At 45.4% G+C, this 14,341-nt stretch overlaps 1 protein-coding gene across 1 annotated transcript in view; it reads right to left on the bottom strand.

Moving 5' to 3' along the window:
- Positions 1-14,341, bottom strand: part of LOC148454303 (usherin-like) — a gene marked incomplete at both ends in the record, with an annotated part of 948,215 nt that overhangs the window by 501,375 nt on the left and 432,499 nt on the right. The gene's annotated exons all lie outside the window — the stretch shown is intronic.

Genomic DNA, 14,341 nt, shown 5'->3' with positions numbered 1-14,341 from the left:
GCAGAGTAGGAGTCAGGTAACCGGGGGAGACCATGGATAACACCACCTCCAGGTGGCGTTATTATCACAGGGCTTCCCCTGATATTTTTTTACAATTTATTTTTAGTAACTTTGGTCGGATCACATTTCCCATTACATTTATGGGAAATGCGATCTGCTTACTAAAAATAAGTGATACTTAGGGGTTGGAGTAGAATTTTATGAATTCTACTCCAATTGCCCTGTAACAGTGGCGTAACTAGGGGGGGTCGGGCAGGGTGCGTGCCCTGGGCGCTGTTGGACCGGCGGTGCGGTGCAATGAGTGCGGTCAGCGCTACATATTTACACAGGACTGGTGCTAGGCTTCCAGCGCCGGTCCTGTGCTGCACGCCTGAGCCCGTTCCCTCCCCCTGAACGCTTGCCCAATAGCGCCAGGAGGCGGGCTCAGGCTGTGTATAACACATGCATCGCCGCCAGCGCTGGCGGCAATGCGTGTGTTAAACAGCAGCCAATGAGAGTCAGATAGACTCTCATTGACTGCTGCAGCACCCACTGCAAGAGCCGGACTTCCGTCCGGCTCCTGCAGTGGGTAATGGGACTGACATCATGACGTCATGACGTCTGTCCCATAATGCTGAGCGCGCCAGCCCGGGCGGTAGCTGCGTCGCGAGCAGGACCAGGACCAGGAGCAGAGATTCAGGTAAGTATATTTTTATATATATATATATATTTTTTTTAACCTATCTGCCAAACGGGGGAGGGGGGTGGCTACTACTGGGGGAGGGGTGGCTACTACTGGGGGGACCTCTACTGGGGGAGGGGTGGCTACTACTGGGGGGACCTCTACTGGAGGTGGGGTGGCTACTACTGGGGGCGCCATTGGGAGGACCTACTCTACTGGGGACTACTACTTGGGGGGGAACTACCACTGGGGGGCATTATAAAAGGGGCCTACAACTAGAGGCACTGCACTCGGGGGACCACTACTGGGGGCAATAATAGGAAGGGCCACTACAGGGGGCACTGGATAGGGGGGATCACTACAGGGTGCCTGCATAAGGGGACCACTACTGGGAAAACTGCATGGGGGGGGACTACTGCTGGGGGCACTATATAAAGGGCACTGCATAAGGGGATACAACTACTGGGTGCACTGCATTGTGGGGACTGCTACTGGGGGCACTGCATAAGGGGGAACAGTACGTGGGGCACTGTATTTGGGGGGGCCACTACTGGGGGTACTGAGTAAGGGGAACTAATTGGGGGCTGTATAAGAGGGACCACTACTGGGGATACTGTATAAGGGGCACTACTATGGGCCTGCATAAGAGGGACCACAACTGCATACTGGGGGTACTGTATAAGGGGTACTACTGGGGTTAAGGTGCAAACGGATAGGATATGTTCAGCGTGAAAATAAAGGGGTGTGTCATGTTGACACGCCCCATTTTTAAGTGACCACGCCCATTTTTTTCCGCACGCACCTTTGGCACACGCACATCTCGGGAAGTTGGGGGGGGGGCTCCCTTTTCAAATTTGCCCTGGGCTCCAAATACCCTAATTACGCCACTGCCCTGTAATAACTGTAGGTGATACTAACATAATGTGAAAAGGGTGTGACAACACAAAACAGCCTTTATCACTTTATTTTTAGTTAAAATTAATGTGCAGCACAGATGGTGTAGTGGTTAGCATTACTGCCTCACAGCACTGAGGTCATGGGTTCGATTCTCACCATGGCCCTAACTGTGTGGCATTTGTATATTCTCCCTGTGCTTGCGTGGGTTTCCTCCCACACTCCAAAAATATACTGGTAGGTTACTTGGCTCCCAACACAAAAAATTACCCCTAGTGTGTATGTGTGTGAGCATGTGATAGGAATATAGAGTGTAAGCTCCACTGGGGTAGGGACTGATGTGAGTGGCAAAATATTTTCTGTACAGCGCTGTGGAATATGTGTGCGCTATATAAATAACTGGTAATAAATAAATGTTAATAAATAGAGCCCCAAGACTTTTATCCCAAGCTCGTGAGTGTCCAGCAGGGGTGTTATCCGGAAACCTCTGGTGCTGACTTTACCCAAGGTGACACTCACCATCTAATATTAAGTATGTTCTGTTAATCATTTTTATATCGCATCTGTGTTCATTGAATAAATTTATTTTCTGCATTTATCTCCCAGTGGAGTGTATTTTATATTCAGCGCCCGGGGTCACTATATTACATTGGGGCTAAGGGACCCCTAATAGTGACCACAGCAGCAGTTTTTTTGCGCTCAGTATCCACCCACTTTTTGTATTCTCTGACACACAAATACACTTATACACATTTTAATGTACCCATAATTTCACTACAGCAGTTATTTTGGCCCCCCAAAAATTAGCTTTCTGTCATTATTTCACTGTTGTACAAAACTGCTTATAACAGCCATTTAACACATTTTAAGAACCCCAAAAACCTTTGATTATAGCCACTAACACACTTCTATACTATTACCCTATCTTAGTTTATCTTTTTGGGGGTACAGGCAGATATTCCTATTTTAACTTAGTTCACACCAGATAAAGTTATCGGGATAATGAGTTTTCGCCAGTTTTGCAGTAGGAATACACATAAAACAGGAATACACAGACATGCAATAAGGGTTTTCTTCAGGCAAAAGTCAGTTTTACTGCATCTAATTGAATTCTCCCTTAAAGCTGAAGACCAAACTGTGTGTTCAGAAATCCCTGAAGAGTGTCTAGGGGTATCCACGTTAGTTATGTGTGAGTCTGAAATTTCTACATTGTACTAGTAGAGAAGTCTCCTTCCACACCCTCTGCTCCATCTGTAAATGCGGGGATGAGCAGTAAAAGTAAAGATGGTCGCATAATAGAAATTGAGGATGCTAGTATGGAAGTGCAACAGGAGGAGGATGGGTTATTTGTGTACTAGCTGACACTAACGTGGATGTTGATAATGAGGAAGTTTATGTAAGTCAGCCACCAGTGGCAGCAGTTCTTGATCATGATAAAAAGAAAGCCATTGGCAGCCTGGGCATAAGACTAGAAAAGCCACCTCTTGGGTGTGGAATTATTTTAACCCAAATCCTGACAACAGTTGTGAAGGCATCTGTACCATTTGTGAGGCCAGCAGAGGAAGGGACATTAGCCATCTAGGCACCTCCTCCCTGTTACATCATTTGCAGCAAGTTCATCCAACTTATTTTGCGAAATTATAATAATTTGTAAAATAAATAACAAGTAGTCCAATACCAGCTACCAGCAGTTTGGTCCAGCACATACAATTTCCACCACCAACACCTTATCATCCTCATTAATGATCAGAGGTTTTGTGGGGGCCCAAACAAACCAAGGACTTCAGCCACGAAAGTCCTTGTCGCTAAAGTACTTGGTTTGTTACACTGTGCATGTCCTTTTTAATATGCCACATAAGGGTTGGTAGGAGGGCCCAAGGACAATTCCATCTTGCACCTCTTTCCTTTACATTTGGCACAATTTGTGGCATTGCCGACTGACATTATTATAGTTTATTAAACTGCCATCCTGTCTGCCACTGCTGTGTGGTAATGTTCATAGATGTCCTATATTATTTTAAACTGCCGTGTGTTTGTGCCGCTGCTCTGTCGCTAACTTTAGCCAGCCAGCTCGCTGCAGCCTTTGGCCAATATTGGTGAAGAAAAGTGAAATCAATATTGTGAGCTGTGAGGTGGTTACAAATGACTGGAAATGCCTGAAAATTATTGTTATTAAGGTTAATAATACTGTAGGAACTAAACCATGCCCAAATTATGTGGTTTTAGCTGTTTTTATAATTTTTTTAAAATAAAAATACAGATCCAAAACTAAAACACACAAGGGTGCTTTTGCAAAACCAAATCCAGATCTAAATCCTCGAAGGAGATACAGATCCAAAACCAAAACACATCCCTAGTGAGGAGCAGACACTAAAGTAGACTTGACCAGAAACATAGGAACAGAATAAATGTCTTCCATTCCGCACAAGAGCGCACTTGCCTGCCAGGTCCCTGTACTTGATAGATAGCATACAGAGGGAGGGGGATCTGTCACAGCATTAACCGTGCGCTGTATACCATGTTTAGTTTTATCCAAGCCTCCATGTCTTGCTAGTCAACAATCTTCGCCCCACTGTGGCAGAGCATCTCCTGACACGTATCCTACAGAGAGTATTTATCCTTTAATGCCTCAATAGTGCCTCCACTTATCTTTTCAGCAAGTTCAAGGCAGCGCCATAGCCTGAGAACCGCCAAGCATTTGGAGCACGAGGCAGAGTTGGTGTGGGCACACAGAAGGACTACTTTTCAAGAGGAAGGCCGCGGCGTCCCAAAGCGCGTTCAGCTGTGATTTTATACTGTAATGACACCACGGGGTTTTGCTTCATAATCAAAACCCTTTAAAGTCTGCATTGCTGCAGGCTTAGTGTCTGTGGCAAGGTTAACTGAAATCCGCAGCAAGGATAACTGCTATCCTAAAGCAGATTGTAGCAGCGGGAAACAGTGCAACACCATTTAAAAGGATTTTAAATAAGCAGATTTTAGTCTAACACTACACTAATGCATCACAGCAGAAAATGATACAATAGACTGACTGGAAATAGACATAATGCTTTCTCCCCTGATCTATGCTATTTAATCTAATGAATACAATACAGAGCATCCTTCTGTTACGAAGAAAAGGACATGAAGAAAAAAAAATGAGAAGGAGTTTTCTAAGCGAGCGCAGACGGCTGGACCTGGCCTTCCTGAAACGCTGACGCTGCATTCCAGCTTATCCAGGTCACTGTTCTCTGGATATCTCAGCTGAGAATCCTGCACTTGGGGAGCAAAGTCAGGTTCATACAAAGTCTCAGGATATCAGATTATGGGACTGATTCATTACAGATCGCAACTGCGATTGCAATAGAGATTAAAGTATGTAACAAAGTCTATACAGCAGAGATCTCAGCAGAGCAGTGTCAGTCTCTCATTTACTAATAATTAATTACTGAATCAAATTGTATCAAATTATTAGAAGAGTGCAGTACATTATATCGACTTTCACAGTGTTGACATTCATTAGGTCGACACGAGAATGTCGACATGGTTGTAATGTGAATGTTTACCATGTCGACAACCCGCATGTCAATACTTATGTCATGTTGACACGGATATGAATTGATATGTTATTGACCAAGTGTTTATTGTGTAATTCTCTTCCTAACGCTAACTCCAAAGAAAATGTCGCAATACTGTACTGTCAATGTCGACATTTTGTACCATTTTATCCAAGTCGACATAATCAATGCCGACATTCTGCTTTTGACATTGTGAAAGTTGACAAACCAGTCAGAGACATACCGCAGAGATTATTTATTGCGTAAAAAGATAAGGTTACATTATACACAGTATATATAAATGGCAGTGTGTCCCTACATAACTCTGCTGGTTTGTCCCTACATAACTCTGCTGGTGTGTACCTACATACAGTAACTCCGCTGGTGTGTGCCTACATACAGTAGCTCTGCTGGTGTGTCCCTACATACAGTAACTCTGCTGGTGTGTCCCTACATACATTAACTCTGCTGGTGTGTACCTACATACAGTAACTCCGCTGGTATGTACCTACATACAGTAACTCTGCTGGTGTGTACCTACATACAGTAACTCCGCTGGTGTGTACCTACATACAGTAACTCTGCTGGTGTGTACCTACATACAGTAACTCCGCTGGTGTGTACCTACATACAGTAACTCTGCTGGTGTGTGCCTACATACAGTAACTCTGCTGGTGTGTACCTACATACAGTAACTCTGCTGGTGTGTACCTACATACAGTAACTCTGCTGGTGTGTACCCACATACAGTAACTCTGCTGGTGTGTATCTACATACAGTAACTCTGCTGGTGTGTGCCTACATACAGTAACTCTGCTGGTGTGTATCTACATACAGTAACTCTGCTGGTGTGTACCCACATACAGTAACTCTGCTGGTGTGTACCTACATACAGTATCTCTGCTGGTTTGTACCTACATACAGTATCTCTGCTGGTTTGTACCTACATACAGTATCTCTGCTGGTGAGTACCCACTTACAGTATCTCTACTGGTGTGTCCCACTCCCTACATAACTCTGCTGGTGTGTCCCTACATACAGTATCTCTCCTGGTGTGTCCCTACATACAGTAACTCTGCTGGTGTGTATCTACATACAGTAACTCTGCTGGTGTGTACCCACATACTGTAACTCTGCTGGTGTGTACCTACATACAGTATCTCTGCTGGTTTGTACCTACATACAGTATCTCTGCTGGTTTGTACCTACATACAGTATCTCTGCTGGTGAGTACCCACTTACAGTATCTCTACTGGTGTGTCCCACTCCCTACATAACTCTGCTGGTGTGTCCCTACATACAGTAACTCTGCTAGTGTGTACCTACATACAGTAACTCTGCTGGTGTGTCCCTACATACAGTAACTCTGCTGGTGTGTACCTACATACAGTAACTCTGCTGGTGTGTACCTACATACAGTAACTCTGCTGGTGTGTCCCACTCCCTACATAACTCTGCTGGTGTGTCCCTACATACAGTAACTCTGCTAGTGTGTACCTACATACAGTAACTCTGCTGGTGTGTCCCTACATACAGTAACTCTGCTGGTGTGTACCTACATACAGTAACTCTGCTGGTGTGTCCCTACATACAGTAACTCTGCTGGTGTGTACCTACATACAGTAACTCTGCTGGTGTGTCCCTACATAACTCCGCTGGTGTGAACCTACATACAGTAACTCTGCTGGTGTGTACCTACATACAGTAACTCTGCTGGTGTGTCCCTACATACAGTAACTCTGCTGGTGTGTACCTACATACAGTAACTCTGCTGGTGTGTCCCTACATACAGTAACTCTGCTGGTGTGTACCTACATACAGTAACTCTGCTGGTGTGTCCCTACATACAGTAACTCTGCTGGTGTGTCCCTACATACAGTAACTCTGCTGGTGTGTCCCTACATGCAGTAACTCTGCTGGTGTGTACCTACATACAGTAACTCTGCTGGTGTGTACCTACATACAGTAACTCTGCTGGTGTGTCCCTACATACAGTAACTCTGCTGGTGTGTACCTACATACAGTAACTCTGCTGGTGTGTACCTACATACAGTAACTCTGCTGGTGTGTCCCTACATACAGTAACTCTGCTGGTGTGTCCCTACATACAGTAACTCTGCTGGTGTGTACCTACATACAGTAACTCTGCTGGTGTGTCCCTACATAACCCCGCTGGTGTGTACCTACATACAGTAACTCTGCTGGTGTGTCCCTACATACAGTAACTCTGCTGGTGTGTCCCTACATACAGTAACTCTGCTGGTGTGTACCTACATACAGTAACTCTGCTGGTGTGTCCCTACATAACCCCGCTGGTGTGTACCTACATACAGTAACTCTGCTGGTGTGTACCTACATACAGTAACTCTGCTGGTGTGTCCCTACATACAGTAACTCTGCTGGTGTGTACCTACATACAGTAACTCTGCTGGTGTGTCCCTACATACAGTAACTCTGCTGGTGTGTACCTACATACAGTAACTCTGCTGGTGTGTATCTACATACAGTAACTCTGCTGGTGTGTCCCTACATACAGTAACTCTGCTGGTGTGTCCCTACATGCAGTAACTCTGCTGGTGTGTCCCTACATACAGTAACTCTGCTGGTGTGTGCCTACATAACTCTCTGCTGCAACATCAGCACTTGCACACAGATTATTTCCTCGTGGTGGCAGCCAGTTACCGATGATGAGAGGGAATTGCAATACCTTGGAAGTGGTGAATTGAGCTTAATCAAGTTGCTTAAGGAATATTGTAACCTGCCTGCAATGTGCAACGTCCAGCGGAGTAATCCTCTATTCACAGACCATTTCCATCCAGCTCTCCATAAAGCCCCTTGTGTGTAACCTGCAAGCTTCTAGTTGATGTGCCCTGACTCACTTACACTATATTTCAATGATTTGTACTCTACAGTCACAAGTTATACTAATTATAAAGACTGAAAGGACTACAGCAGCTTAGACATACCCCTGTATAGGGCACACATGGCAATTTTATTGTATATATGTTGTGTTCATATTCTCCTGCCTCTAGTCCTAAACCAGCATCAGTCAGGACATGGAGCATAAGTTCCAGATAATTCATGACACCAATTATACAGGTCCTAAATTGGTCCAAAATTAGTGGCGCATTCACTGAGCCACAGACACAGATCATCCCAAACCACCCCGACCAGTCGCTATTTTGGAAGCGTGAACTCAGGGCTGTTCTGATGACTACCAGCAGTGAGTACAAACACTGCCTATATCTGTACCCTGACACTTGTCTAAATGGTCCTAACCTGTATCTGATTTTTTTTTTATTTCCTTGAGATACTAATAATGCATAATATGGTCATTTATATTCACGAATAAATGTTCTCATCCCTTATGAATTCATCTAAAAAAAGTACAACAGGGTTTCTATGGTTACAAAAATCCATTACCTTTGAATAAAGAATGAAAAAGTTTGACTTAAAATGTATGCTATTTATTATAGGAAAATTCAATGGCCTTCAGGAGGTTTTCTAACTGCAGTCATTTCTCAGTGTCACAACTGACCCAGCGCAGCACTAGCTCAAACCTGCGCCAGATGAGAGCCGGAGATTAATGCAATTTTCTTTTGCATGTTTTACATTACTAAAGGTGTAAGAGAATAGAATGCAGCTGCGAGTAATGTGCCAGGGCAAAACCCAGCTACTGTATGCTTACAGACAAGGGATAGAGCGACATGGGGCACAATACCTGCATGTCTCATACACAGCTCCAGGGGCTATTAAAACCAAGCTTACATTGAGGCTCAGAGGGCCTGATTCACTACCGATCGCAACTGCGAATGCAACAGCGATTACGCAAGCAGTTAAACTACGATAGTATGATAATCCATTGCGATCGCTATGCCGCTGCTGCACAACATAAGGATGCCTACTTTACCTTACGTTTAGCGAGACTGCTCTGACCTTACTCAGAAATTGCTAACTTCATCGCACGCTATGGCGTATGGCATCGTAGTGGCTAATTTATGCACGCCCCTGCAACGGCGTTGAAACTAGGGGTGAGCGGGTTCGGATTTCTGAAATCCGAAACCCCCCGAGCCCCCCCGATCCGAGGCCGATCCGAGTCAGGCTCGACTTTTCCCGACTGACTCGGATCTGAAATCGAGGCAAAACTTCATCATCCCGCCTTCCGGGTCTCGCAGGTTTTGGATCCTATATAAGGTACCCGCGTCTGCGCCATTTTCTCACTCGGCTGTGGACAGTGAAGAGGGAGGGTGGGAGTTAGGGCTGGCTGGACTGTGTAGTGTAGTGTAGTGCAGAGTAGTGTTGTGCTGTGCTGCGCTGCGCTGTGCTGCTGTTGTCCATAGGGGCTGTGTCCACTACATCAAAGTCCATAGGGGCTGGCTGTGTTGTGCTGTGCTGCTGTTGTCAATAGGGGCTGTGTCCACTACTTCAAAGTCCATAGGGGCTGGCTGGACTGTGTTGTGCAGTCAGTTCTCCATAGGGGCTGTGTCCACTCCAAAGTCCTGTGCAGTGTCCCAGTCCTAAAGGGGTGCTGTAGTGTTGTCCAGGGGGTGCTCTGTCCATCAGGGGTGCTCCCCCCAAGTGCTAAAAAAATAATATTTTTTGTGTGTTTGTGAATTGTGTGCGCAGTAGCCGCACGTGCATCAACAAAGTAGTGCCAAGCGTGCGCCTGTGTCATAAGTAAAGGGCCGGCTGGCTTGACCGTTAAAGGGTGCTGTAACCCCCAAAGTGCACTCCAAACAAAATAAAAAAATATTTTCTGTGTTTGTGAATTGTGTGCGCAGTAGCCGCACGTGCATCAACAAAGTAGTGCCAAGCGTGCGCCTGTGTCATAAGTAAAGGGCGGGCTGGCTTGACCGTTAAAGGGTGCTGTAACCCCCAAAGTGCACTCCAAACAAAATAAAAAAATATTTTCTGTCTTTGTGAATTGTGTGCACTGTGGCGGCACGTGCATCAACAAAGGAGCAGCGCCAAGCGTGCGCCTGTGTCCCTTAAGTAAAGAGCCGGCTGGCTCATTTCTTAAAGGGTGGTGTAACCCACAAAGTGCACTACTGTCCAGCAAAAATTAAAAAAATATTTTCTGTGTTTGTGTGCGCCTTAGCCGCACGTATATATCAATATAACATAAATGGAGGACCAAACTTTCTCCGATAAAAATAAAATAGGGAAAGATCAAGAACCACTTCCTCCTAGTGCTGAAGCTGCTGCTGGGAGTTGTTCATCATCCCAGAGAGGAAGTAGGAACATCACTACTTTTACTAAACAATTGACCCTCCAACAGTCCCTAGCGAGGAGGATGAAGTACGACAGCAGTCATCCTGAAGCAAAACGTATAACTGAGGCCTTGACTGCTATGTTGGTGTTAGACGTGCGTCCGGTATCAGCCATTAGTGCAGTGGGATTTAGACAATTGATGGAGGTAGTGTGTCCCCGGTTCCAAATCGTCTAGATTCCACCTGCATCCTCAAAGCAGCAGCGACAAGCGTGCGTCTGTCTGTTAAAGGGTGGTGTAACCCTCAAAGTGTGCTCCACAAACAATAAAAAAATTATTCTTTTTTTTCTGTCTTTGTGAATTGTGTGGGCTGTAGCCACACCTGCATCCTCAAAGCAACAGCGACAAGCGTGCGTCTGTCTGTTAAAGGGTGGTGTAACCCTCAAATTGCGCTCTACAAACAATAAAACAATTCTTTTTTTTCTGTCTTTGTGAATTGTGTGGGCTGTAGCCGCACCTGCATCCTTAAAGCAGCAGCGACAAGTGTGCGTCTGTCTGTTAAAGGGTGGTGTAACCCTCAAATTGCGCTCCACAAACAATAAAAAAATTCTTCATTTTTTTCTGTCTTTGTGAATTGTGTGGGCTGTAGCCGCACCTACATCCTCAAAGCAGCAGCGACAAGCGTGCGTCTGTCTGTTAAAGGGTGATGTAACCCTCAAAGTGCTCCAAAAAAGAAAAAACTATTTTTTTATGTGTTTGTGACTTGTGCGCGATGTAGCCACACGTGCATCAACACAGTAGCAGCGCCAAGCGTGCGCCTGTGTCATAAGTCAAGGGCCGGTTTGGACATCTGGTCTGGACTGAAGGACGTGCCAACAATTTCTGACAAGTCTACTGTCACTGCATATGATACTGTCCTCAAAGCAGCAGCGACAAGCGTGCGTCTGTCTGTTAAAGGGTGATGTAACCCTCAAAGTGCGCACCACAAACAATAAAAAAATTATTTCTTTTTTTGCTGTCTTTGTGAAATGTGTGGGTTGTAACCGCACCTGCATCCTTAAAGCAGCAGCGATAAGCGTGCATCTGTCTGTTAAAGGATTACATCGGTGACAGTATCCAAGTAGGCATGTCAGACAGTCCGTACATGTACTGGCAGGAAAAAGAGGCAATTTGGAGGCCCCTGTACAAACTGGCTCTATTTTACCTGAGTTGCCCCCCCTCCAGTGTGTACTCCGAAAGAGTGTTTAGTGCAGCCGGGAACCTTGTCAGCGAAAGGCGTAGGAGGTTGCTTCCACAAAATGTGGAGAAGATGATGTTCATAAAATGAATTATCACCTCTTCCAGGGAGACCAGCCTCCAGAACGTACAGAGGGACCTGTGGTTCCAGCAGGGACGAATTAATACTCTGTGAGGATGAGGATGTACACACTGAAGAGGGTGAGGAATCGGTGGATGAGGAGGATGAGGATGACATCTTGCCTCCGTAGTTCCAGTTTGTGCAGGGACAGATTAATTGCCAGCTTGTTTTGTGGGGGCCCAAACGAACCAATCATTTCAGCCACAGTCATGTGGCAGACCCTGGCGCTGAAATTATTGGTTTGTTAAAGTGTGCATGTCCTGTTTATACAACATAAGGGTGGGTTGGAGGGCCCAAGGACAATTCCATCTTGCACCTCTTTTTTTTCTTTGCATTATGTACTGTTTGGGGCCTAGTTTTTCAAACTGCCATCCTGTCTGCCACTGCAGTTTCACGCCTAGATGGGTCACGTGTTTGTGCCGCCCACTCGTGTCGCTTAGCATAGTCATCCAGCTACCTCGGTGCAACCTTTTGGACATAAAAACACTATTGTGAGGTGTGAGGTGTTCAGAATAGACTGGAAATGAGTGGAAATTAAGGTTATTGAGGTTAATAATAGCATAGGAGCAGAAAAACCCACAAATTCTGTGATTTTAGCTGTTTTTATGCTTTATTTCAAAAAAATCCAAAACCAAAACACAAAACCCAGAACCCAAAACACGGAAGGGTGGTTTTGGCAAAACCAATCCAGATCCAAAACACGAAGAAAGATCCAGATCCAAAACCAAAACACAAAACCAGAAAAGTGGCCGGTGCACACCCCTAGTTGAAACGCACTGGCAGGCCTGTGTTTCTCCGACCACCCCCCATCCCCCCCCACCCTGTCACCACCCACAAACGGCACTTCCTGTCGATCACTCTGTGATGGATCTGCGTAGTCACTGCAGTCCCCATCGCAGTCACGCATGCGCAAAACGCAACAATCGGCCGATTGCATACGTAATCACAGTTGCGATCGGTAGTGAATCAGGCTCAGAGTTCTAAGGCGTCTGGCGCAAACCCTCTGTATGGCCCATTCTGGCAATGATGTTCTCTACCACGGTATTACCCGCCAGTTATTGGGCGCTGCGTCCGGGGAAAACTCTAGTACAAGTTACACAATAATGGTCTCGTTAAAATACCTTCAAAGTCCTATCCAGTAACCTTTTAGGACAATCCTCTTATTCATTTCAGCTTTCTCACTCTGTACTCTTAAAATAATGCTTTCTTTGACCTCCGTTATATCTAACAGGTCCGTAACTAGGAGTGAGCGAATGGCGCCGCCGCGCAGAGCGGAAGATTCTTGCTTCTGGCTAGCAGGATGCCTGGAACGGCAACCAGGATCGCTAGTGCTTCCTGTGGACGCTGCAGACAAGCAATCTGTGCAGCCAACCAGGCATCCTCAGGACACCAGGTCAGCGCTGCACACACCGCTGCTGGCCCCGCCCCTTATCTGCAACGTCATGATGTCATGTCTCAGGGGGCGCATTTGTGCCTTGTTACGGCCCTGATATATAAAGTTGTTCATGAGAGTGAGAAGAAATTAGGGCTGTTGCAGGGTATTCTTCTTTCTTCATGGTAAAGATTATAGGAATAAGTCTTATGGTGCATACACACGGTCAGATTTTTCCTTCAGATATGAACGATAACGATTTAAAAATCGTTCAGTCGTTCATATCTGAAGGAAAATCGTTCATATCTGACATGCCTGAACGATGGACGATCAACGATGCGCGTTCCCGTTTGTCAGATAACGATATCTGACATCTGATGGGTTTGCAGTCAGACTTGGACGATTCCATTCATTTTAATGCAGTCAAAAATCGTTCAATCGTTCAAATCGTTCAAATCGTTCAAAACTTTGGTTAAATCGTTCAAATCGTTCAATCGTTCAGTCGTTCATCTGACAAATCTGACAAATCTGACCGTGTGTACGCTCCATTACTGTGACCAATACAGGTGAAAGCTTCATAACATAACATAATACAGAGGATTAGCAAAAAAAGATTTAGAAGACAGTACAGTGTAACAACGTAAAGCCCAGCGTCACCTGTTGGCCCTCAGCTTCTCAAGTATACAAGTTGTAGCAATACTCCATGAAGACTGTTACATATATATTTGGCACTTTTCTGTGTTAGAAAAGTGCTGTGCATCCTCCTGGAAAAAGGAAGCACTACAATTAAAAACCCCTTTCCCCATGCCTTTACCTCATCGCCAGAGAAGGGCATTTAGGGTGAGGCTTTCAACTTTTGCTGTTCGCAGCTAAGTCAGGGTTGCTGGTACTAACTCGCAGTGTGTCACCCCCAACTTCTAACCAATCACAGCTCAGACAGGTCACAGACGAAAACCACCGGAAATGTTTAGTGGGTTTTCTTATTCTGGAGCTCTTTCCGGTGATTTAAAAAATTGCGGCTTTTTTTTTTTTTTTTACATCCAGCGACTTGTACCTTGAACCACGAATGAATCATGACGGTGTAACTAAGGTTGAGGGTGCCGGGGTCAAATAAAACTAATGCCGCCACTTGAAAACGCTTTCAGATTCAACAAAATTCTGGCACGTAACTAGTGCAAATGGCGGGCGCCACCCAATCATGAAGTCATAAGAATATACAACTATCTCTTAGCCGTCAATCAGCAAAAACTTTCAATGCTCCCAGTACCTTCCTCCCTACCTGCACCTCTCCTTTTGCTGAGGCACCTGATAC

Source organism: Taudactylus pleione, unplaced genomic scaffold (genome assembly GCF_031769625.1).
Source record: "Taudactylus pleione unplaced genomic scaffold, aTauple2 ptg001012l, whole genome shotgun sequence".
Lineage (NCBI taxonomy): Eukaryota > Metazoa > Chordata > Amphibia > Anura > Myobatrachidae > Taudactylus > Taudactylus pleione.
This window is presented reverse-complemented; position numbering and strand designations above follow the sequence as displayed.